This window comes from Heterocephalus glaber, unplaced genomic scaffold (assembly GCF_053883595.1).
Source record: "Heterocephalus glaber isolate CG9 unplaced genomic scaffold, H.glaber_assembly_v1.0 deba00001509, whole genome shotgun sequence".
Lineage (NCBI taxonomy): Eukaryota > Metazoa > Chordata > Mammalia > Rodentia > Bathyergidae > Heterocephalus > Heterocephalus glaber.
Window position 1 is genome coordinate 12,709,353 of NW_028258325.1, and position 26,184 is coordinate 12,735,536.

Genomic DNA, 26,184 nt, shown 5'->3' on the forward strand with positions numbered 1-26,184 from the left:
AATTTTTTTTATCCCAGTGCATTAAAGATGTGCTTCCATGGTTTAATGGTTTGCATGGTTGCTAACTTAATCTATAGTCTTTCTTTCCTTTGTTATTCTGTATATAACATCCAGAGGAACAGAGTGCCTTGAAGACCATAAAATTACAAAAAGAGGGTGACATAAAGTTTCTCTCGCTGCTAAGATTTTTCTCTATATCACTGACTTTCAGCAATTTATTACATGCTTTGGTATAGTTTTATTGTATATTGGAATAAGATGAGCTAACTGAATCTGTAGGGTTACAATTTTCATCAGTTTTGAAAAAAATTGGGTATTTCTCCAAAAATTTTTTATGGCTCCCTTTTGTTCTGGGATTCTAATTATATATTTGTTAGACAATCTAATATTGTCCTATAGGTCACCAAGGATCTGTTCACTTCCTTCAAAGTTTTTTATATCTGTGCTTCATTTTAGGTTATTTTTTAAATTCACTCATCTTGGGCTGGGGATTTAGCTCAGTGGTTCCAGTGCCTGCCTTGCAAGCACAAGGTCCCAAGTTCGATCCCCAGTACCAAAAATAAGTAAATAAATAAATTCACTTATCTTTTCTTCTCGAGCTTTGACATATGCATATTCAGTACCCATAGAACCACTGCCACAATTCAAGGTAACACTTTCAACAACCGTAAAAGTTTCCTCATGCTTGTCTTTATCTCATCTTTTCTATTCACAACCCTAGGCAAAACTCATATACTTCTGATCACTACCACAGTAGCTTCAGATTTCTAGAATCTCATGAAAATAAAACTTACACCATAAACTTTTTTCATTTTTTTTTTTTTTTCAGAGGGGAGGCTGGTTAAGTGAATGATTTGGGGACTTACCTATTCTCCTGCCAGTTATCACTGGTTTGTTCTTTCTCACAATATTCTATTGAATGGACGCACCACATTTATCTCTTCAGAAGTTGGGAGATAATGCCTTTTCATTTTTTTTGTGCAAATAATGAAAGTGCAGGATTATATGTATGTTTACGTTTGGCTTTTCAAGAAAGTAAGCTGTTCTCAAAAGTTACCATTCATTTTACCTTCTTATCATTTACTATCCATAAATGAAAGTTACTGTGACTAATTTACATTCCCAACACTACTTGGTATCACCAGGTGCCATGTTTTTTGTTTTCTTTTCTTTCTTTTAATGAAATCATTCTAATAATGAAAAACTACTGTTATGTCATATTTCGTTGTGATTTTAATTTGCATTTTTCTGTTGTCTTTTTACATGCTTAATACCATTCATATACCTCTCTGCTCTAATCTCTTACACAAATTTTAATTTGGTTGTCTGACATCAGTGCAATATAAGAGACCTTCTTTTTTGTTTATAAATATATTTTGAATACAATATTTTTGTCTGAAATACAATTGTATCTTTTTAAATTGTGTGTTTTACTGTACTTTGCAAATAGGTTTTCGTAAATTGAAGGTTTGTGGCAGCAATTCCACATTGAGCAGGGGTATTAGTGCCATTTTTCTAACAGTACTCACTGTGGGTCCATCACATTAGGGGTAGTTCTCACAATATTCCAAACTTTTTCATCATTATTATATTGTTATGATGACCTGGGATCAGTGGTCTTTGATGTTAACATTGTTTTGGGAGCATCACAAACCACACCCATAAGAAAGTGAACTTAATTGATAAATGTGTTTTCTGACTGATTTGTTGAAAACTGCACCTAGTCCCTTGACTATCTCCCTCTGCTATGGTCTCCCTACTCCCTAAGATACAACAAAACTGAAATTAGGCCAATTAACAACCCTACAATGGCCTGTCTATGTTCTAATGAAAGAAAGAGTCACCTATCTCTTACTTTAAATAAAAAGCTAGAAATGATGAAAAAGACACACACATCAAAAGCTGAGATAGGATGAAAAACTAGACCTCTTAGGTCAGTAAGCCAACTTATAAACGCAAAGGAAAGTTTTTGAAGGAAATTAAAAGTGCACAAATAATAAGAAAGTGCAACAGCCAAATCGCTGCCATAGAGAAAGTGCTAGTGGTCTGCAGAGATCAAACTAGCCACAACACTCCCCAAAGACATACATTAATCCAGAAGAAGGCCCTAACTTTCCAATTCTATAAAGGCTGAGAGGTAAGAAAGCGTCAGAAGAAACATATGAAGCTAGCAGTGGTTGATTTATGAAGTTTAAGGATAAAAAATGCAAGGTGAAGCAATAATTGCTAACTGCTAATGTATAAGCTATAGCAATCTAGATGATAATTGATGAAGGTGGCTAAACTAAACAACAGTGTTTTAATATAAATAAAACAGCCTCCTACTAGAAGAAGATGTCATGTAAGATTCTGATAACTAGAGAGAAGTCAACGCATTGGCTTCAAAGTTTCAATGGAAAGGCTAACTTCCTTATTAGGGGCTAAGATAGCTAGTGACTTTAAGTTGAACCCAATGTTCAAAAATCCTAGGTCCTGGGCTGGGGATTTAGCTCAGTGGCACTGTGCCTTCAAGTGCAAGGTCCTGAGTTCAATCCCCAGTACAAAAATAACCCTCAAAAAACCCAGGTCTTATAAGAAGTATACTAATATACATTACCTATGCTTTATGACTGGTACAACAAATACTAGACAGCATTATCAGTTTATAACAAGGTTTACCGAGTATTTTAAGCCCAATATTGAAACCCACTACTGCTCAAAAAAGAAAAAAAAGAATCTGATTTATTAATAACGTGGTCACACAAGAGCTCTGATGGAGATGTACAATAAATAAGATTAATGCTGTTTTTCATGCCTGCTAAACAACATCCATTCTACAGCCTGAGGATCACAGTTATTTTAATTTCCAAGTCTTATTATTTAAGAAACACATCTCTTAAAGTTATTTCTGCCATAGACAGTGGTTCCTCTATGGGTCTGTACAAAGTAAATTATAAACATTCTGAAAAAGATTCATCATCCTAGATGCCATTAAGAGCATCTGTCATTCATGAGAAGAAGTTAAAACATCAACATTAACAGGAGTTTGAAAGAAAGTGGATTCAAACTTCCAGGGATGTCTGAAGGGTTCAAAACTTCAGTGAAGGAAATAACTATGTGTTAGAAATACAAATTAGAAGTGGAGAATGAAGGTGAGACTAAGTTGCTGCAATTTCTTCATTGAACTTTTGTGTTTGAGGAGTTTCTTTTTATGTATTAGCAAAGTGGTTAATCAGATGGAGTCTAACCTTGGTGAAGATGCTACCAACATTATGAAATGACAACAAAGGATTAGAATATTACATAAACTTAGGTGATGAAGCAGTGGCAAGGTTTGAGAGTACTAACTTGAATTCTGATAGAATTTCTACAATGGGCAAAATGCTATCAAACAGCATCACATGTTACAGCAAAACCTTTCATGAAGGAAGAGTCATCAATGCTGCAAATTCATCAGAAATTGCCAGTCTCAATTTTTAGCAAACACCTCCCTAGTAAGTCAACAGCTACTGAAGGCAATGGCTGCAGAACAGCAATTGAAAGCCAACTGCCACATGAAGGCAAGATCCTCCAGCAAAAAGCTGGTTAGCATTAGCATTTTTAGCAATAAAATATTTTAAATTATGTACATTTTAAAAGACATAATGTGAATGCACATTTAAGAGACTACAACAAAGTATAAACAACTTATATGCACTGGGCAACCAAAAACTTCATGACCTGCTTTATTGTGGTAGTCTGGAACTGAACTCACAGTATCTCCTGCACATAGCTATATATGTTGTAAACATGTCCCCCTATAGTTTGCCACTTTGTTTTCTTAATGGTATCTTCCAAAGAACAAAAGTATTAATTTTGATGATCTACTTAACTACAAAAGGTCATCAGAACTGGTTGAAGACAATATATTTGGCCAACACATGACATTTGTAATTTGTAGTTCTCTATTAATGAGGTTAAGTATATTTTCAAATATCTATTTTCAGATTTCCGGTCTATTTTTCATCTGGATTCTTAAGGCTTTCAAAATTTCAGTTTTATGCATTCTAAATTATCAATTTCATCCACAGCAAACATTCCTCAATTATGGCTTAGCTTTTTATTTTGTCTCATACCTAAGATTTTAAAATTTATTTCATTTGAATGTGCCAAAATCAAACTTTTTTTGTATTGTTTCATAGTTTCTCTTACATAAAAAAAAATTTTGAAAGTCAAAGATAATCACTTTGTGTCTGTGGGTGCACTTGATTTTCATATGTAGTTCTTTAATCCATAAGAATTCATTTTTTAATGAATAGTATAAAGAGAAAACCAAATTTATCCCAAGCACCATTCTCTCTCAACTAGTAGGCCACGTTTATTGCCCATGAAATTCCAAATGTATGGAAGTCTGTTAATTACATTTTAAAAAATACAATTAATAAATACAATGTATAAAATATATTTTAAACAATATAATTAACTAATAGCTTTTTTGAGATAAAATTTACTACCATAAAATTTGCTTACTTTGTGTCTCTTGGTTTGTCTTTTCTTATCTTACGTAAAGGCAGATTCACAGCATACATGGTATGATAAAGAAGTACAGTGAATATAAACTTTCTAAAAATTTATTAAAGTAAAACATATATTGCTATAATCATTCTCAAAATACTCACCCTAACTACAAACACATCATTCTTGTCACCTCTCAAGCAGTTATGGAAGTACTCTTTTGAGTCTTTAACTTCACTGTCCTGGATTGCTGGATGTCCTGAATCAATTCAAAACCTTTCAAAATCTTCCATACTCCTTTTGACCTTAAAGAAGTGCCAGAAGTGTCATAGTGCCAGATCCAATGAACAAAGCAAACGCGGACACACCCTAATGTTTTAACAAGCCCGTCTTTTCATTGCATGGCACTCAGCAGCAGCACTCACTGATTTTTTATCAAACCTTGTAAAAAAACCTCATGAAAGAGGACTTCCAGAAGTGCTTCAGAAAGAGGCAAAAATGATGGGATAAACGTGGTCAAAACAAGGGCAACTAATGGCAATGTGTCTTTTATTGTAATAATTTTAAAAATTTAAACATTCACTGCATATTTTGGTCAACGCTTATATGAGCTTTCTTGTAGCTGGATTCTTTCACAGAGTATAATGTCTTTGAGGTTCAACCATGTTGTAGCATACACTGTATTAATATTTCAATCCTTTTTATTCACTGGATGAATCTACCACATTTGTTTGTCAATTTGCCAGCTAATAGAATGTACTGTTGCTTCCAGTTTTTGGATACCGTGAACAATGCTGCCATGAACATTTGTATCCAAGTCTCTATAAAAAATGTGTTTTTCTCTCTAGGTAGTTATGCAGAAAGGGAATTGGTAGGCCATGTGTTAACTGTATGTTCAATATTTCCAGAAAGTGCTAAGCCCATTTCTAAAGTGGCTGCACATTTTATATTCTCATCATCAATTTCTACACACCCTTACCAACACTTGTCTTCTTTTTGATTACAGGCATTCTAGTGGGTGCAAAGTGCGATCTCATTTTCCTAGTGATAATGATGTTGGGTATATTTTTGTGTGCTTATTGGCAATTTATGTTTTGTTTGGTAAAATGTACATTCAACTCCTTTGCCAGTTTTTAACTGTCTTTTTATTACTGACTTGTAAGAGTTCTTTTGGATAAAGATTACTTATCAAAAATATGTCTATCTGTAAATATTTTCAAGTCTGTGACCTGTCTTGTGTATCTTGTGTATCTGTTTTAAGGCTTCTACTTAAAACGCAAAAAGCTAAAAGAGAATGTCATTCCCATCAAAAACAGGCTAGAGGGTTGCACGTGGAACTCAGAGGTAGAGCATTTGTCTAGCATGTACAAGGCCCTGGGCTCATAACCAGAATGAAAGTGAAGGAAAGTGGGAAGGAGAAAAGGAGTAAGGGGGAAAGGAAAGGAGGTAAGGTGGGAAGAGCTGCATAATCTACAAAAGCATTACTTTTCTTAAACCTTTTGGAAAGCTGAGGTTATTGGGTAATCCAGTAATTTGAAATATATGGAGAAAGTAAGTACCTCCAAGGAGAGATCAGACATGAAAACTGACTCATACATGGAAGGAGGCAGGGCTATCAAACAAGTAGGTAAGGATTCAACTAAAATTTTAAACAAATTGCTAACAGAAATAGACAAGTGTGGGCTAGTGTGAGAATACAGAACACTTTGGAGCTGCAGATATCCATTCATAAACTCTTTTCCACAGACTTCACCAACTGTTAATGATGAAGAAAAGAACAGAAGAGACTGGAGCAAGTCTGTCTTCGTGATGCAGGCCTGGAAGAAAGGAGAGAATGCCACTGTGGGAAGAGCATAAAGCCCTGACTGGTCCTTGTTCCCTTAAGAATCAAAAGCCTCATGATAACTGTCGCAGAGGAGCAAACTATGTCACTCCCAGAACACAAATGAAAAACACCTATTTGTGACTGGAATAAGTGAGGAAAAAAGTCTATCTCTGAAGAATTGGAAACTTTCCCAGACTTAGATGTCCCCTATACCGCAGAAAACAGCAGGGTCACTAGGAAAACCTAATTCCTGATAACCAGGGACACAAAGCCTGCCTAAAACTGAGGATGAGTGAAGGCAACAGAGATACTCCCAGCTCCACTACCTACCAAGGGAATGGCTGGCCAAATGTGCAGATGCACAATGACTACTGAGGATCCAAGAGGCCTTCACAGAGAAACACAGCAGTGGAACAGAGCAGTGAATAAACCGGACGGCAGCAGCTGGTGAGTTATCCAGGTTCAGACTCACCCAGGAGAGGGTGACTGGCTGGTAGCCATCTTGAAGAGGAGCCAACTGAGCTCCGAACTCAGAACAGCTGCAGGCGGACTCCATCTAGTGGCTCCCAGTGTCTCAGTGTGGGTGCTGAGTTCAAGTTTGCAGGTCAGGAAGCTGAGTTCAAGCCAGCAGGAGACATACAGACTGTTGTAGGCTCAAGGAATCCTGTTCCAACCTCATAGCCAGAAACTGGCCTGAACTTCAGAGGAACTTAAGGGGCAGGCTAGCTGGGATTATCAATTAACTCACCGTGAAGCTACAGCTAGATTACTGGGATTAATCAATTTGTCTCTGGACTGTTTATCCACATTGCCTAACAGTGACAGCAGAGACACACCTTGAATTGAATGTTTTGGGGTTATAATCTTTCTTTTTTTTCTTTTTCTTCTTTATTTTTTAAATACATATATTTATTGGTACATTTTAGGTATAAAATACATTTACATTTATCATTGGGTGTTTGTACGAGAACATGATGCATCTTAGTTTTTATTTTTTCTCCCACTACCTGTGCACCCTTCACTCCCTCTACCCTTCCCTATCTATATAGTTTGATTCCATTTTTTTTTCTCATAATTTTTTTCTTTCCCTTCTTCCCTTTCCCCTTTCCCTTCCACCATCCCCAAACCCTTGGAACTTTTATTTCAAATTATCAATTATTGATTTTAATCATTTTCATCCTTATTTACACTTTCAATTTCTCACACTAGAGAAACTATTCGGTATTTACACATGTGTCCTATTTATTTCACTTAAGAGCATGGCCTCAATATGCATCCATTTAGCTATAAATGTCTCTAGTTTCTCATTCTTTATGGCTGAGTAATACTCCATTTTATAAAAAAACCACATCTTCTTTATCCAGTTTCCAGTCGATGGGCACCTGGGCTGTTTCCAAGCTTTAGCTATTACAAATTGTGCCGCTATAAACATAGGTGCACATATATCGCTGTGGTATGATTCTTTTAATTCTTTGGGGAAGATTCCCAGTAGAAGAATAGCTGGGTCAAATGGGACCTGTAGTCCTAGTTTTTGAGGTATCTCCATACTGATTTCCACAGTGGTTGCACCAATCTACATTCCCACCAACAATGGAGAAGGGTTCCTTTCTCTCCACACCCCCGCCAGCATTTCTTATTGGTTGATTTCTTGATAGCAGCCATTCTTTGTGGGGTGAGGTGGAACCTGTGTTGTTTTCATCTGCATCTCTCGAATGACCAGTGATGTTGAATATTTTTTCATATATTTACTTGCTGTTTTTACTTCTTTGTCTGAGAAATGTCTATTCATTTCGGATACCCATTTTTGAATTGGGTCTTTGAATTTGGGAGGTCTGGTTTTTTTCAGTTCTTTATATATTCTTGACAGTAGACCTTTGTCTGAGGTACAGATGCGAAAAATTTTTTCCTACATTGTAGGCTGTCTCTTAGCTCTGTTGGTAGTTTATCTTGCATTGCAGAAGCTTTTTAATATGATGAGATCCCAGTTGTTGATTCTTTGTGCTAGCTCTCCTGCTACTGAAGATTTGTTCATAAAGTCTTTTCCTATGCCAATGTCATCAAGAGTTCTACCTAACTTATCTTCCAGCAAGTTTAGTGTTTCTGACTTAATATTTAGATCTTTAATCCACTTTGATCTTAGTTTAGTATGCGGTGATAGGTATGGGTCTAGTTTTAATTTGACAGGTTGAAATCCAGTTTTTCCAACACCATTTATTAAAGAGGACATCTTTCCTCCAATGAGGGTGGTTGGCTCCTTTGTCAAAGATGAGGTGGCTGAGTATGTCTGGAGTTGTTTCTGCATCTTTGAATCTATTCCACCGATCTTCAGGTCTATTTCTTTGCCAGTACCATTCTGTTTTTATCACAGTAGCTTTGTAGTATAGTTTCAAGTTGGGGACTGTGATGCCCCCAGCCATGTCTCTGTTGCCTTGAATTGCTTTTGTTAGTCTAGGTTTCTTCTGTTTCCAAATGAATTTTTGGATTTTCTCTAGTTCTTTGAAGTATATTGTTGGAATTTCAATTGGCATTGCATTGAATCTATACAGTAGTTTTGGAAGTATGGCCATTTTCACTATATTGGTTCTTCCTACCCAGGAACAAGGGATATCTTTCCATTTTCTTATATCCTCTTCAATCTCCTTCTTCAGAGTGCTGTAGTTTTCAGTGTAGAGGTCTTTTGCTTCCTTTGTTAGGTTGATTCCTAGATATTTCATTTTTTTAGATGCTATTGTAAAAGGAATTATTTCCCGAATTTCTCTCTCAGTGGGTCTGCAATTTGTATATAAAAAGGCTATTGTTTTTTGAGTGTTGACCTTGTGTCCAGCTACTCTACTGAATCTGTCAATTAGGTCTAGAAGACTTCTGACTGAGTTTTTTGGGTCTTCTATGTAAAGTATCATATCATCAGCAAATAATGACAGTTTCACTTCTTCCTTTCCTATCTTTATTCCTTTCTCTTGTCTAATTGCTATGGCTAATGTTTCCAGAACAATATTGAACAGGAGTGGTGACAGTGGGCATCCTTGTCTTGTTCCTGATTTTAGCATGAAAGTTTTCAGTTTTTGACCATTTAGTATGATGTTGGCTGTTGGTTTTTCATAGATAGCCTTAATCAGGTTGAGATAAAGACCTCCTAGTCCAATTTTCTGTAATGTTTTTATCATGAATGGGTGTTAGATTTTGTCAAATGCTTTTTCTACATCTATTGAGATGATCATGTGGTTTTTGTCCTTGACTCTGTTAATATAGTGTATTACATTTATTGATTTACAAATGTTGAACCATCGTTGCATCCCTGGGATAAATCCGACTTGGTCAGGGTGTATGATATTCTTGATGACATTCTGCATTCTGTTTGCCAGTATCTTGTTGAGGATTTTTTTGCACCTATGTTCATTAGGGATATTGGTCTGTAGTTCTTTTTTTGGGTTGGGTCTTTCCCTGGTTTTGGAATCAAAGTAAAACATGCTTCCAGGAATGAATTTGGAAGCCTTGCTTCCTTTTCAATTTCCTTGATGAGTTTAAATAGTAATGGCGATAGTTCTTCTTTAAATGTCTTGTAGAATTCAGCAGTGAAGCCATCAGGACCTGGGCTTTTTTTTGTTGGTTGTTTTTTATTACATTTTCAATTTCACTCATTGCAATTGGGGTGTTTAGAATTTCTATATCTTCTAGTAATAATTTGGCTCTTAAGTCTAACAAATAGTGTGATATTGGCATATTTGCTTGTCCTGATATAAGAAAGCCAAAGGAAGAAACAATAGGAGGAAAAATTATAGACTTAAAAAAAATATGTAAGATTTGTTTTAAACCATAATTATTCTCAGAACTACTTTGATGTTTCTAATCTTTTTTGGTCATTTAAGAATGAGGGGGCTGGAGATTTAGCTCAGTGGCACCATGCCTGCCTCACAAGCACAAGGTCCTGAGTTTGATCTCTGGTACCGGGGAGCGGGGGGAATGAGAGCCATAGTGTTTTGATTCCACAAGGCAAATTTAATGAGGAGTAACGCTAAATCCATAGCAAAAGTTTTCTATTAAATTTTTAAAGAGCTAATTATGTCCTAAATGTATTTGGGGGATTGAACAGCAGCAAATACTGTAGACTTACACTTTTCAATCAGTTTTAAAATTATTTATACAGAAGTTTAACTAAGTTTTGGTGTTTATGAAAACACTGTATTGACACAGTACCTGTGCCATTGTTGAATTTTCTTTAAATATGTCTTGACATATGTTTGCAAACTGAAGAAAAAAGAGTCTGGAGAGAATAATTTTAACCAGTAGTTTGCTACCGGTACAGAATCACAGTATTCTTTATCAGGTCTCTTTCTCCAGTGTGCACTTAAAATTAGCATTATCTGAGCAGGGATGACGCCTCACATAGCTATGAAAAAAAAGTCCAGTCTCTAAACTCCAAGACCAATAAAACCTTTTCTTATGAGTAATGTTCCAGGAGGACTCCTAAGAAGCTGTATTTGTTTTTGTTTTTGTTTCTGTTTCTGTTTTTTTAACCAGGGTCTCACTATGTAGTTCAGGCTGTCCTTGAATTCACTATGCAGCCCAGGCTGGCCTTGAACTCACTGCGATTGATTCTCCTGCCTCAGCCTTTCAAGTGCTGGGATTACAGGCATGAGCCACTCTGCATGGCCAGAGGTTAAGTTTTGAACATTAATTTTCTGATTTAAAGATGGAACCATATGAAAATGGTAACTGTTGTTGCCACCTCGTCATAGTAAGTAGATATGAAACAAAATTTACAAAGTGAAAATAGGACATTTTTGATGCTTATGAGATAAATATTAGAATATTAATGTTTCAACGATTTAATGAGATCGTAACAGAAATTCTGAAGTCTTCCAGTTTTTACATTTATTGGAGGGGTCCCTGAGTTCTATCAACCTACTTAATTCTCTTGCTGTTGCTTTTTACATAAATGTTACAATTTCCAAAAATGAAATGTTAGCTTTCTTATTACTTTTTATTATACTTAATACAGAATATGACCTTAGTAGTTTAAAAGGTATTTTTCATTATTTGCAGTAAATATGTCAGTAACCCTGCTCAAAGGACAAATTTTTAAAATTCAGTTTGAGTGAAAGACTTGCTAGTTTTACAGAAAGATTTGCTATCATAAATTTAAACTGGTTTTTCTATTTTCATGTAAATGACTGGGATGCTGTCTTATCAATTCTTCCAAGGTCATGTATGTGAAATAATACACGAGAGCTTGCCTGTCATCTACAGTATATGTCATCTGGAGTGTTGAACAAATCTGAGTTCCTAAGGTGTAATCTATCCTCACATGGTCTATGCGATCTTCGAATGTGTGCCACTACATACTGCGATGGTAATGCTGTACAATTCTGAATGGTAGCAGTTTCTGTATGCAGCAGGCTGAAATATTTTGATGAACTGCTTAATTTTTGGATTTTATTTTTTAAGTTGTATAATTTATTTTCTGCAAAATAAAAAAATATAAAAGCTTTAAAAAAAGAATTTCTATATCTTCTTGATTTAATTTTGGCAATTCATATGTATCTAGGAATCTGTCCATTTCTTCTGTGTTTTACATTTTATTAGAGTACAGGTTCTCAAAGTAGGTACTGATGATTCTCTGGATTTCTGCTGGATTTGTTATGGCTTCGCCTTTTTCATTTTTAACTGCATGTATTTGAGCCTTTTCTTTCCTTTTTTTTTGATAAGGTTGGCTAAAGGTTTATAGATTTTATTTATTCTTTCAAAAACCAACTCTTTGATTCATTGATTTTTTTGTATCATTCTCTTAGTCTCCATTGCATTGATTTCTGCTCGGATCTTTATCATTTCCTTTCTTGTATGAGCTTTGGGTTTGTTATGCTCTTCTTTTTCTAGGAGCTTGACATTCTGCATTAAGTTATTTAACTGAGTTCTCTCTGTTGTCCTAATATGGGCATTCACTGCTATGAATTTCTTGCGTAGAACTGCTTTCATTGTGTCCCGTAGATTCCTGTATGTTGTACTGGCATTTTCACTTACTTGTAGAAAGTGTCTAATTTCTTCTTTAATTTCCTTTGTGACCCATTGGTTGTTCAGGAGGGTGTTGTTCAATTTCCATGTGTTTGTGGGTGTTCTGTGGTTTCTTATGTTATTGATCTCCAATTTTATTGCACTATGGTCTGATAATATACAAGGGATAACTTCAATTCTTTTACATTTACTTAGACATGTCCCATGAGTTAGCATGTGATCTATTTTGGAGAATGACCCATGTGCAGCTGAAAAGACTGTGTATTCTGATTTTGTGGGGTGGAATACTCTGTAAACATCTATTAAGTCCATTTGTTCAATAGCTTCATTTAGTTCTAGAATTTCATTGTTAATTTTTTTCCTAGTTGATCTATTTGTGATAGAGGGGTGTTGAGGTCCCCCACTACAACTGTATTAGTGCTTATTTGGTTTTTCATGTCCATTAATATTTGTATTGTACAGTTGGGGGCATTTGTATTTGGTGCATATATATTTAGGATTGTCATCTCTTCCTCTTGGATTGTTCCTTTCACAAGAATGTAGTGACCATCTTTTTCTCACTTAATTAGTTTTGGTTTGAAATCTACTTTGTCTGCAAATAAGATGGCTACACTTGCTTTTTTCTGGGTTCCTGTTGCATGGAGAACTGTTTTCCATCCTTGTACTTTCAGTATATGGATTTCCTTTTGAGTTAGGTGTGTTTCTTGTATACAGCATATTGCTGGGTTTTGCTTAATCCATTCTGCCAGTCTATTTCTTTTGATTGGTGAATTGAGGCCATTAACATTGAGAGTTATAATTGACAGATATGACTCATCCTTGTCATGATGTTTTACTGTTGTTGGCTCTTTTCTTATTTTCCCCCCTTTAGCTTTAGTGTCTTACCTTGCATGGTGCCTTCTCTCTGCTGGGCCTCATGGAGTTGTGACCTTCATTGTCTTTTTCTAGGATATTGCTTAAAATTGTTTGGAGTGCTGGTTTGGTGTTCATGAAATTTCTCAGGTGTTCTTGGTCATGGAAGTATCTAATTTCCCCATCGATTTTGAAAGATAATTTTGCCAGATACAACAGTCTAGGTTGGAAGTTTTTTCTTTTAGGGCTTGAAATACTTCACTCCAGGCTCTCCTTGATTTGAGGGTTTGTGTTGAGAGATCTGCCGTGATTCTGATGGGCTTTCCTTTGTAGGTAATTTGCTTCTTTTCTCTAACTGCCTTAGAATTTTGTTCTTCTGTTGGGTTTCTGAGATCTTGACTATTATATGTTTAGGTGTAGATTTTTTTTGGTCATGGCTGGATGGAGTTCTATATGCCTCCTTTATCTGTACGTCCAACTCTCTACCTCTGTCTGGGAAGTTATTTACTATTATTTCTGTGAACAGTTTTTTTATGTCTGTTGTACTTTCTCCTGTTTTTTCATGGACTCCTATGAGTCTTATGTTATTCTTCTTTGCATCATCTAGCAGCTGTTGGATTGATTTCTCATGGTCCCTTACTATCTTTAAGAAATCTGTTTTCATGGTCCTTAAAAGCAAACCTGTCTTCTATATCTGATATTCTGTCTTCAGATTCTCTTAGTCTGCTTTGCATGCTTTCAATGGAGTTTTTAATCTCCTGAATATCTGTCTGAATCTGTTTCATGGATTCCATTTCTTTCTAATGTTGAGCGATCATGTTTTCCATTTCTTTCTTATGCTGGGCATTCATGGCTTCCAGCATGTTTCTGATCTCATCTATTTTCTTATCTGTTTCTGCTCTAGAGCTTCTAATCATGTCTTTCACTCTGCTCACCACATCCGTATTTATCTGGGAGATTATTGCTGTTTTGAAATTTTCTAGAGCCTCAGGCATCTGCTTTGTTACTTCCTGTGCTATCAGTTCAGGGTGTCCAAGTGGTTGCTTATCAGAGTTTTCCACCTCATTTTCCCCAGAATTTCCTTTTTGTGGTGTGGAAGCCTGCGTTTGTGTCTTGCTTAAGTGTCTTCTCATTTTTGTTTTTGGTACTGTCCTTGATTTAATTCCTGGGTTGATATTTCAAGATTGCTTAATGTAGGTATCTTTGTTGCTTGTGTTTAAAACTCTTGTGGAATGACTGCTTTTCAGAGGTGTCTTCTAGATATAGCTTGTGTTTGAGTTTTGAGACTCTAATGACTCTGAAGCTATTATATTTTTCTTATATCAGGAAGGAAAACTAATTAGATCAACCACAACATGTTAGCCCAAATGATATAGTCAGCAATACCATAGCATCAAGCACAGCTTAGAAAATGACAATTTGTGGTAGTTATTAATCTATCACTTTTAACTATGTGAGTTAAATTAAAACCAAGGACCAACCCAATGTAAGTTTATAATGAATAAACTCTTCAATATAGCATCTTTCCCCCTCGGGGTGGGGAGCTAAAAGGAGTTAAGGAGGGAAGGACAGGTAGAAAGAACAGGTAAGATTAGCAGTGAGGCCAGAACACACAGAAAGATCACATAAACTCTAAGAAGTAGTTAAAGGCAAGAGAAAATGGCAGAATGAAAGAACAAAGATGTGAATAGACTCACCTAACAGCAACAGGGAGGCTAGATACTAAATTTACTTTCCTTTAAACCTAATGATAATCAAGAGAAGGAAAAAGAGAAGAAAAGAACAGTAAGGGAGAAATCCGAATTCAGTGCAGAAAGGAATAAATGGGGAGATGAGGGGCAATGTGGGACAGTGAGAGAATGAGAGAGAGAGAGAAAGAAAAGATGAAAGAAAAGAAAGAAAAGTAAAACTCTGAAGAGTAGAAAAAAAAGTAAAAATTAAGAATTAAAAATAAGAAAAAAGTTTTTTTTTTTCTTTTTTGCAAATAGCAATAGAAATTATGGGCCTCCTTCAGGGTATGTCTCTGTTGTCACAGTAGGCAACGGAGGAATCCCTGTGCATATACAAGTCAATGTGTCTCAGCAAGCCAGCAGCAGACCAAGTACAGTGGTCTGATGTGCCTTTATTGTAGAGATTCTCTTTACTGTGCTGATCTTCAGTTTTCTTCCAGAAGCCTGAGAAGCCCTCTTTCTGTTACTAACTTCTGCTCTATCTTGTGGGGCTCAGGACAAGGGTCTTTATAATCTCCTGTGCCTCTGTAGTGTGGGACCAGGTAGCGAAAAGCCAGAAGGTAGGCGGTGCATTGGGGGGGCGGGGAACGACTGAGTGTTGGAGGCGCCTGCGCGGCTAAGCGGACCTCACCGTGCCGTGGGCGTGGCCCGGGATTGCCGCAGGAACTTCAAGCTGCTTGTCTTGTCTCACCCGGCTGTTTTTCCTTTTTCTTTCTTTCTCTAAAGGAAAACAACCTCTAATCCAGACCAACTGATGTACCCTACAAAACTATCCTTCAAAACTGAAGGAGAAATAAGATACTTCTGTGACAAAGAACACCTGAAGAAATTCAAAAACTCTAAGCCCGCACTCCAAAGTGTTCGGAAGGATATTTTAGAAAGAGACAATAAGGATTACAACTCTTTGAACCCTAAGAGAATGAATCCACCAGGCAAGGCAAGAAATTAAACATAAATGGAAAGAAGAAAGCCAACAGGAGGAAAATAACATGACAGAGATAAGACAATACATATCAGTTATAGCCATCAATGTTAATGGTCTCAATTCACCAGTCAAAAGAAACAGGATGGCAAAATGAATCAAGAAGCAAGATCCAACAATATGCTGCATATAAGAAACATATTTAATTCAAAAAATTCATAGACTAAAAGTCAAGGGATGGAAAACAATATTCCACACAACAGGAACTTGGAAAAAAGCACAGGTAGCTATTCTACTTGCAGACAAAGTGGATTTCAAGCCAGGATTGATTAAGAGAGACAAAGAAGGTCACTATATCCTGGTAAAGGGAACAATCTGAGAAGAAGAGATAACAATCATAAATATACATGCACCAAATAGCAGGGTACCAAAGTATATAAAACAAATATTAATGAACATGAAAAATCATACAGTGACTACAAAGAGTTGTGATGGGGGACCTCAATACCCCACTGTCACAAACAGATCAACTAGAAAAAAAATCAACAATGAAATATGAGAATTGAACCAAACTTTTAAACAAATGGACTCAGTAGATGTCTACAGAGTGTTACACCCCTAAACATCAGAATACACATTATTCTCAGCTGCATGTGGGACTTTCTCTAAAATAGGTCGCACAGTAGTTCATAGAACATGATTAAGTAAATGCAAAGGAATTGAAATAATCCCATGCATATTATCAGACCATAGTGCAATGACTGGAAATCAATGGCAAAAGAAAGCACAAGAACTCCAAAAGCAAATGGAAATTAAGTAACACTCTCCTGAACAGCTAATGGGTCACAGATGAAATTAAAGAAGAAATAAGACAATTGCTACCAATTATGGTTTAATGACAATACAACATACCAGAACTTATGGGACTTAATGAAAGCAGTCCTAGGAGGGAAATTTATACTGGTGAATTCCTATATCAGGAAAACAGAGTGGGTTCGAAGAGCCTAATGATGAACCTCAAACTTCTAGAAAAAGAAGAGCAAGTCAAACCCAAAGCTCATACAAGGGAGGAAATTATAAAAATCAGAGCCGAAATTAATGCAATGGAGACTAAGAAAACAATAGAAAGAATCAATGAATCAAAGAGTTGGTTCTTTGAAAGATTAAAATTGACAAACCCTTACCCAACCTTATCAAAAAAAGGAAAGAGAAGACTCAAATCCATGCAATTAGGAAAGAAAAGAGTGAAATCACAACATCCTGCAGAGATTCAGAAGATTACCAATACCTACTTTTGAGAACCTGTATTCTCATAAGATGGAAAATATAGAAGAAATGAATAGATGTCTAAATACATATGAATTACCAAAACTGAATCAAGAAGATATAGAGTTTTAAATAAACCAGTATCAGTCAATGAAACTGAATATGTCATTAAAAATTCTACCAATAAAGAAAAGCCCTGGCCCTGATGGATTCACTGCTGAATTCTACATGAAATTCAGAGAAGATCTGATGTCCCTACTCCTCAAACTCTTCAATAAAACTGAAAGGGAACCAATACTCCCAAATTTATTCCTGGAAGCAGGCATTACTCTGATTCCAAAACCAGAGAAGGATCCAACCAAAAAAGAGAATTACAGGCCAATCTCCCTAATGAATATAAATGCAAAAATCCTCAATAAGATACTGGCAAATAGAATGCCACAAATCATCAAAGAGGTTATACATCATGACCAAAAGAGGATTCATCCCAGGGATCCAGGGATAGTTCCATATACATAAATCAATAAGTGTAATACACTATTTTAACAGAGCCAAGAGCTCTTATGATCCTCTCCATAGATGCAGAGAAAGCATTTAATAAGGTCCAACATCCATTCATTATAAAAACCCTACAGAAAATTGGGATAGATGGTCTTTATTTCAATCTGACAAAAACTATCTATGACAAACAGCCAACATCATACTAAATGGACAAAAACTGAAAGCTTTCACTCTAAAATCAGAAACAAGACAAGGATGTCCACTGTCACCACTCTTGTTCAATACAGTTATGGAAACACTAGCCAGAGCAATTGGACAAGAAAAAGAAATAAAAGGAATGAGCATAGAAAAGGAAGGAGTTAAATTATCACTATTTTCATATGATATGATACTCTACATAGAAGACAACAAAAATTCCACCAAAAGACTCTTAGATTTGATAACCAAATTCAGTGGCGTATCTGTATACAAAATCAACACTCAAAATTCAATAGCCTTCCTGTACATGAATAATAGACACATGGAGATAGAAATTAGAGAAACAATCCCTTTCACAATAGCATCCAAAAAAAATGAAATACCTAGGAATCAATCTAAAGAAGGAAGTAAAAGACCTTTACATTGAAACTACAGTACTCTGCAAAAGGAGATTGAAGAGGATATCGGAAAAAGGAAAGATATCCCTTGTTCTTGGATAGGAAGAACCAATACAGTGAAAATGGCCATATTTCCAAAACTGTTATACAGATTCAATGCAATCCCAATCAAAATCCCAACAGGATATCTCACAGAATTAGAAAAAACAATCACAACCAGAAGAGATGTAGAATAGCAAAGGAAATTCTGGGCAAAAAGGCAGAGCAAGGGGCATCACAATCCCTGACTTTAAATCATACTATAAAGCTACAGTGATAAAAACAGCATGTTACTGGCAAAAGAACAGACCTGAAGATCGATGGAACAGACTAGAGGATGCAAAAACAACTCCAGACATAGTCAACCATTTTATCTTTGATGAAAGATCCAAACACCTCCAGTGAAAGAAAGACAGCCTCTTTAATAAATGGCACTGGAAAATCTGGCTTTCCACATGCCGAAGATTGAAACTAGACCCATATCTTTCACCAAGCACTAACCCACAACTTAAATGGATCAAAGATCTCAATATTAAAACAGGAACACTAAATCTGCTGAAGAAAAATAGGTAGAACGCTTGAGGACATGGGAGTAGGCAAAGACTTCATGAATAAAACCCAGACCACACGGGAAACACTATAAAGAATCAACAACTGGGACCTCATCTTATTAAAAAGCTTTTGCACAGCAAGAGAGACCACCAACAGAGTGAAAAGACAATCCAGAGAGTCAGAAAACGTTTTACTAGTTATTCAAATAAAGGACTATTATCAAAAATATATAAAGAACTAAAAAAAAAAATCAGACTCCCCAAATTTAAAGACCCAATGCAAAAAATGGGTATCTGAAATGAAAAGAGACTTCTCAGATGAAGAATCAGAAATGGCAAATAAATATATGAAAAAATGTTCAACATCACTGGTCATTTGAGAGATGCAAATGAAACCAACACTGAGATTCCACCTCACTCCAGAAAGAATGGCTATTATCAAGAAATCAACCAATAACAAATGCTGGAGAGGCTGTGGGAAAAAAGGAACCTTTCACTGTTGGTGGGAGTGCAGACTGGTGCAACCACTGTGGCAATCAGTGTGCAGATTTCTCAAAAAAGTAAAACTAGAGGTTTCATTCAGCTATACCTCTTCTTGGTATCTTTCCGAAAGAAAACCGTCAGACCACAGTGATATATGTACACCCGTGTTTACAGCAGCACAGTTTGTAATAGGTAAATCTTGGAAACAGCCCAAGTGCTCATCAACCATCGAGTGGATAAAGATGTGGTTTTTTTATACAATGGAGTACTACTCTGCCATAAAGAAGGATGTGCTTCAGACATTTATAGCTAAATGGATAGACCTCGAGACCATATTCTTAAGTGAAATAAATCGGTCATACATGTTTAAATACGGCACTGTTTCTCTGGTGTGAGAAACTGAAAATTCAAATAAGGACTGAAATGTATAATGGATGTTGGGAAATGGAAAGAAAGTATTCAACTGTGAAGGGGAACAAGGCAGGCGGGAGAGAGAAAGGAAGGGACCAGAAGAAAAAGTGAAAATAGAAGGAAAAACTGGAAACAAAGCTTTTGTACATAGGGAAGAGAAGGTGTTTGAGAGAGGGAATGGGATAAAAAATAAAATTTAATAAAAAAATAAGAAAGTAACTAGATCTCTGGTCTGGAAAATATAGTCATTACACCTAGATAAACAAGCCAGAGAAAGAATGTGTCTTTTGTCTCTTACCTAGGACATAAGACCAGCCCTGAAGAAAACTTTGAAGCCCCTCTCCCAATTCAAATCCTGTTTTATTGTGTTCTTCTATTGCTCAACTAATAACATTTCTGAAGCCCTAAAAATTGCTGAATATAAGGTCCCCTCACCTTCACACTCACACATATGTGGATTTCCCATTACAGAAGTGAAACATACCAACTCATGTAGAGATACAGGGAGTAGTGGATAAAGTAGAGCAGAGGTGAAACTTGCTGAAAATCAGTAATTATAGTACAAACTTGAGAGTAGGTACCATGTTGATGCTTTCTGTATTCCTCAATGTTTATCACAATGCTAATGGTTAAAGGTGACATGATGGCTACAGACTTAATTTTGTGTTTCATAATGAAAATACAACTGATTCACTGTTTTTCTACCTATAAATACACTATTTACCTTTACATAGATTCTTAAGTAGCTAGAATCAATTTTATTTTAGTCTGATTAAACATATACAATTATCATTCAGTGGCAAATCTGGTAACTTTGACCTACATACTGAAAAGATTCAGTATTTTCCTAATGTCACAATTATCTAGTGAAAAGTACTTCTTCAGTCAACATTGAGAAAATCAATTTAAATAGCTATTTAATTAATGCTGGTATACTGATACACTACATTCAGTACATACACAGCTACACATTTACCCAAAATTTTAATTCTTTGTATCTGTTATAATTAACACTGACTCCTGGATTTTAATGCAACAGACTTTATGACAAAAGGCAACAATCCAGATTTTAAAGTTGGAAGCAGATAGGAAATGATACTATCAGAAATGATAATACTGAAGCAGAGTCTTAATGGAAGAACAGGAGTTAGCTAGGCAAAATACACACTTACACATTTAGAAAAGGAAAATCAGTGTGTATAAAGACATAGAGAAAAGAAAACAAAATTCTCAAGAACAGCATTACCGAGAACTTTTTATAATGGCAGAAATGTTCTGAATTCTATTTTTCAATATAGCAGGCAGGGAACTGAACTTTTATTTAGTTTTCTGCAACCATGTCCAAAAAACTGAAAAAATGTGAAAGAATGACAATATAAAAGACTGGAAAGATATTTAGTCACTGACTCTGCAGGACATACCATGCTTTGCCAAATACCCTAGCCCCACCCATCAATATCAAAACTTAAAAAAATGCTACCTTGTACACCACCTGAGATATTCACAAAGTTGTCCTTCAGCCAAAATACACTTCAATACCATTCACATTCCCAAAACATGTCTAGATACTGCCCACTCATTCTTATAATTTTGTCTAAGAAACACTGCCTCAATTTAAAGTTTCATTTAATTTACTTTACACTCAACTAGACCCACTGTTACATGCTTTTATATTACTCACAGAATGCTGCCCTGTTATTCCCTTTGGAGCATCGATCATAATGCTAACGAGTCATAAGATCAGTTTTTAATCCTTCCAACTCATCAATTATTCATTTAATAAATATTTGCATGTCTAGCAATTGTTCTAGATGCTAGGGATATAGGAGGAAGAAGAGACAAGAATTCTGACTTTGACTCAAAATTAGGAAAAAGAATTATAGAAAAAAATAAAACAAATATTTGATATTTTTAATTGATATATGCCACAAAATTCTATTAGCTCCAAGAAGATAGAGGTCATGTCATCTTTTTTTTTCCTTAGATTTTTATATTGGTACATTTTAGGTATACATTTACATTTATCATTGGGTACTTGTACCTTTACATGATATATCTTGGTTCTTATTTTTTCCCCATTTCCTGTCCTCCCTTTCACCTCCTCCACCCTTGCCTATTTACAAAGACTTTGTTTCCATTTTTTCCTTTCATAATTTTTCCCTTCCCTTCTTTCCTTTCCCCTAGCCCTCCCACTTCCCCTACCCTTTTGGATCTTTTCTTCCTATTTCACATTATCAATTATTCATTTTAATGATTATTTACACTTTCAGTTTCTCATACCAGAGAAACCGGTATTTACACGTGTCCTATTTATTTCACGTAAGAGTATGTCCTCAATATGTATCCTTTTAGCTATAAATGTCTCTAGCTTCTCATTCTTTATGGCTGAGTAGTACTCCATTTTATTAAAAAAAACCCGTATCTTTTTATCCAGGTTCCAGTGGATGGGCACCTGGGCTGTTTCCAAGCTTTGCTATTACAAACTGCCACTATAAATATGGGTGCACATACATCGCTGCGGTATGATTCTTTTAATTCTTTTGGGAAGATACCCAGAAGGGGAATAGCTGGGTCAAATGGGACTTCCAGTTCTAGTTCTTTGAGCTATCTCCATACTGATTTCCACAGTGGTTGCACCAGTCTGCATTTCCACCAATAATGGAGAAGGGCTCCTTTCTCCCCACAACCCTACCAACATTTGTTATTGGTTGATTTCTTGATAGCAGCCATTCTTTCTGAGGTGAGCTGGAATCTGTGTTGTTTTCATCTGCATCTCTCGAATGACCAGTGATGTTGAACATTTTTTCATACGTTTATTTGCTATTTCTACTTCTTTGAGAAATGTCTGTTCATTTCAGATGCCCATTTTTGAACTGGGTCTTTAAATTTGGGGGGGGTTGATTTTATTTTTTTATTTTTTCAGTTCTTTATATATATTCCAGATAGTAGTCCTTTGTCTGAGGTACAGCTGCTAAAAATTTTTTCCCACATTGTAGGTTGTCTGTTAGCTCTGCTGGTGTTTTCTCTTGCAGTGCAGAAGCTTTTTAATGAGATGAGATCCCAGCTGTTGATTCTTTCTGCTAGTTCCCATGCTACTGAGGTTTTGTTCATAGTCTTTTCCTATGCCAATGTCTTCAAGAGTTCTACCTAACTTATCTTCCAGCAAGTATAGTGTTTCTGTCTTAATATTTAGATCTTTAATCCACTTCGATCTTAGTTTAGTGCATAGTTGTAGATATGGGTCTAGTTTTAATGTTTGGCAGGTTGAAATCCAGTTTTTCCAACACCATTTATTAAAGAGGATATCTTTCCTCCAGTGAGGATGGTTGGTTCCTTTGTCAAAGATGAGGTGGCTGAGTATGTCTGGAGTTGTTTTCTGTATCTTCTAATCTATTAGATCTAATCTAACAGATCCTCGGGTCTGTTTCTTTGCCAGTACCATTCTGTTTTTATCACAGTAGCTTTGTAGTATAGTTTCAAGTTGGGGATTGTGATACCCCTTGCCATGTCTCTGTTGCCTAGAATTGCTTTTGCTATTCTAGGTCTCTTCTGGTTCCAAATTAATTTTTGGATTGTTTTCTCTAGTTCTGTGAAATATATTGTTGGAATTTCAATTGGTATTGCATTAAATCTATATAGCAGTTTTGGAAGTATGGCCATTTTCACTATGTTGATTCTTCCTACCCAGGAGCAAGGGATATCTTTCCATTTTCCTACATCCTCTTCGATCTCTTTTCTCAGAGTGCTGCAGTTTTCTGTGTAGAGGTCTTTTGCTTCCTTTGTTAGACTGATTCCTAGATATTTCATTTTTTGGATGCTAATGTAAAAGGAACTGTTTCTCTAATTTTTCTCTCAGTGATTCTGTTATTTGTGTACAAGAGGCTATTGTTTTTTGAGTGTTGACCTTGTATCCAGCTACTCTACTGAATCTGTCAATTAAGTCTAGAAGTCTTTTGGCAGTTTTTTTGGTCTTCTATGTAGAGTATCATATCATCAGCAAATAATGACAGTTTAACTTCTTCCTTTCCTATCTTTACTCCTTTTATTTCTTTCTCTTGTCTAATTGCTGTGGCTAATGTTTCCAGAACTATATTGAATAGGAGTGGTGATAGTAGACATCCTTGTCTTGTTCCTGATTTTAGCGTGAAGGTTTTCAGTTTTTGACCATTTAGTATGATGTTGGCTGTTGGTTTTTCATATATAGCCTTAATCAGGTAAAGATAAAGACCTTCCATTCCAATTTTGTGTAGGGTTTTTATCATGAATGGGTGTTGGATTTTGTCGAATGCTTTTTCTGCAGGACATGTCATCTTGGTAGCCTCAGTACCTGGCCATGTTAGCCATTCAAATATTGGTAGAATGAATGTTTGAGGGGAAAATTTCACTCTAAGATCTAAGATATTCATTCTTAAAATAACTTTTACAATTCAGCCCAATTTGTAGGTTAAAAATCGGCTATTATTATTCTTTTTTCACATCAAGTAGCTTTCGGAAATTCAATCATTTTTTAACTACATCCTTTCTTGATTTAGTGTTTTTTCTATTTCTTTAATTTCAGTGTAACCAATATTTCTTCATTAATCAGTATATTACTATCTTGTTCAGTCTTTTCTTTCTGTGAGTACTAGTAGATATATTTTCTGCTATGAAGGACTGTGCAGTGATTATATTAATAAAAATAACTCTATTATTCAGCCCAAAATGTCAAAAGAGAAAGTCATCACCACTGATATGCCTCATTTTACACAAATGTAGTAGCTGAAAAACAGATGTAAGCAGATATGAAAAGACAAATCTGGGATGAATAATATGCTTTAAATTTTTAAATAGGTTTTTTTGACCATTTAAAATAAATAAATTAAATGTATGTCTTTCATAAAAGATACTTTAAAATATTTCATTACATTGAAATAACTTGTAGCAAGAAGACTCAATGCTTTATAGGAGACTGTCACTGAGAGAAAAATATATACCTCTAGGATGGAGCAAGGGAATGGGACAGACAAATGACAGATGGAAATTTCACCTGTCGTATTTTATTCTTTTAAGATAAAAGGACACACACTACATTACTGTGTAAACTGTCTGGAAGCATGATTTAATTAATAAACTGAAACAAACTTTTATAATTCCAAACAGGAAGTTTTTTACCTTGAAGATCCACTTCTGTTGCACACCATGTGCAGCAATGTAGAAAATTCAAGATTTACTGGAATATCTATCTAATCATTAAGGTTCTTATAATAGATACCAGAATTGCTGCTCTAATCAACTTATTTGGAAGACAAGACTTTCTACTAATTTTACTTTAAACTCTTCAGTGCCTCTCTACCACCTACAAAGATAAATTACCATGTTCTAACATAGCATATGTGGCCTTCTTTGATCCAACCCCTGCCTATTCTGTACCCTTTTTTGTATCATAGCATCATAAGCAAATTACATATCACTTTTCAACTGACACATTATGTTGTTTAGACACGTGAGCTTTTGTACATACAGAAATATCATTTCTCTATCTTTGTTCCCTTGTCCAGTATCCTGTCTTCCAAATCAACCTAAAACATTTTCTTCCAGGTTTATCACTAAACAATTAGTTAACCACATTAAGCAACATTTTGTTGATATATAAAATATAAAAACCTGGCATACAACTATTGTCTAAATGATATCTCAAAGCCTTCTTTAATCTTGTTTGTTAGAACTTACTGTTACTAATACTGTATTATTTAACTATGTTCGTATTCTAATTTGAGTAACATTTTGAAACTTGTTTTGCTTTTTGGTTAGGGAGAGAGAGCTAAAATGTTTAGTTCCTTTCACAATAGAGGTATTACTAGCATGTACTGCTTATTGGATCTGTCACAGTGATTTACCTAATAAATGTAGTTGAATTTTAGGGTTGCTAGAGGATTTGGTTGACGGGAAGGAAGTATCATTTATATTCAACAAAATAACTTGTTTTAACAAAGATATCAGTTGTTAAAGAGTAAGATATAATTAATAATGTAAAAAATGAACATTTTTGGCAAATAACAATGCTTTACAAAACACTAAAATAGTGACAGTCTTCACAGAAAACAAACATCATTTGAAACTCCTAAAAAGCAATAATAAAGAGATAAAGATTAAAAGATGGTTGAAAAATATATAACCATTACTACTTAATTGAGGTGGGGGAGAATTGTTAGCTATGGACAGGATGGTTAAAACAAATATGAAAGTATTAGTTTTTTAACAACAATCAAGATAAACGAGTCTAAAATGAAAAAGAAAGTAACTTTTACAAATTAAAGAAATAGTAGTATAAATTAAGCATAAGTATCCTGTAAGAATAGCTAGGTTTTAAGACAAAAAAGAAAAACAAAAAAAACCTCAAGCACAATACTGTACTATAAATTACGACTTAATTCTACCTGAATTCAGTGAATTAATCTTGTAAAAAGAAAACTTTTAAGGCCCTATGTGGGTGGGAGGGAGGAAGTTAGGGAAGAAGAGTCAGTCTTTGTTGATCAAACTCTGAACT

The 26,184-nt window shown here is 35.4% G+C and overlaps 1 protein-coding gene across 11 annotated transcripts in view; it reads right to left on the reverse strand.

Moving 5' to 3' along the window:
• Lcorl (ligand dependent nuclear receptor corepressor like) overlaps positions 1-26,184 on the reverse strand; it is a 199,435-nt gene that overhangs the window by 154,798 nt on the left and 18,453 nt on the right. The window lies entirely within an intron of this gene.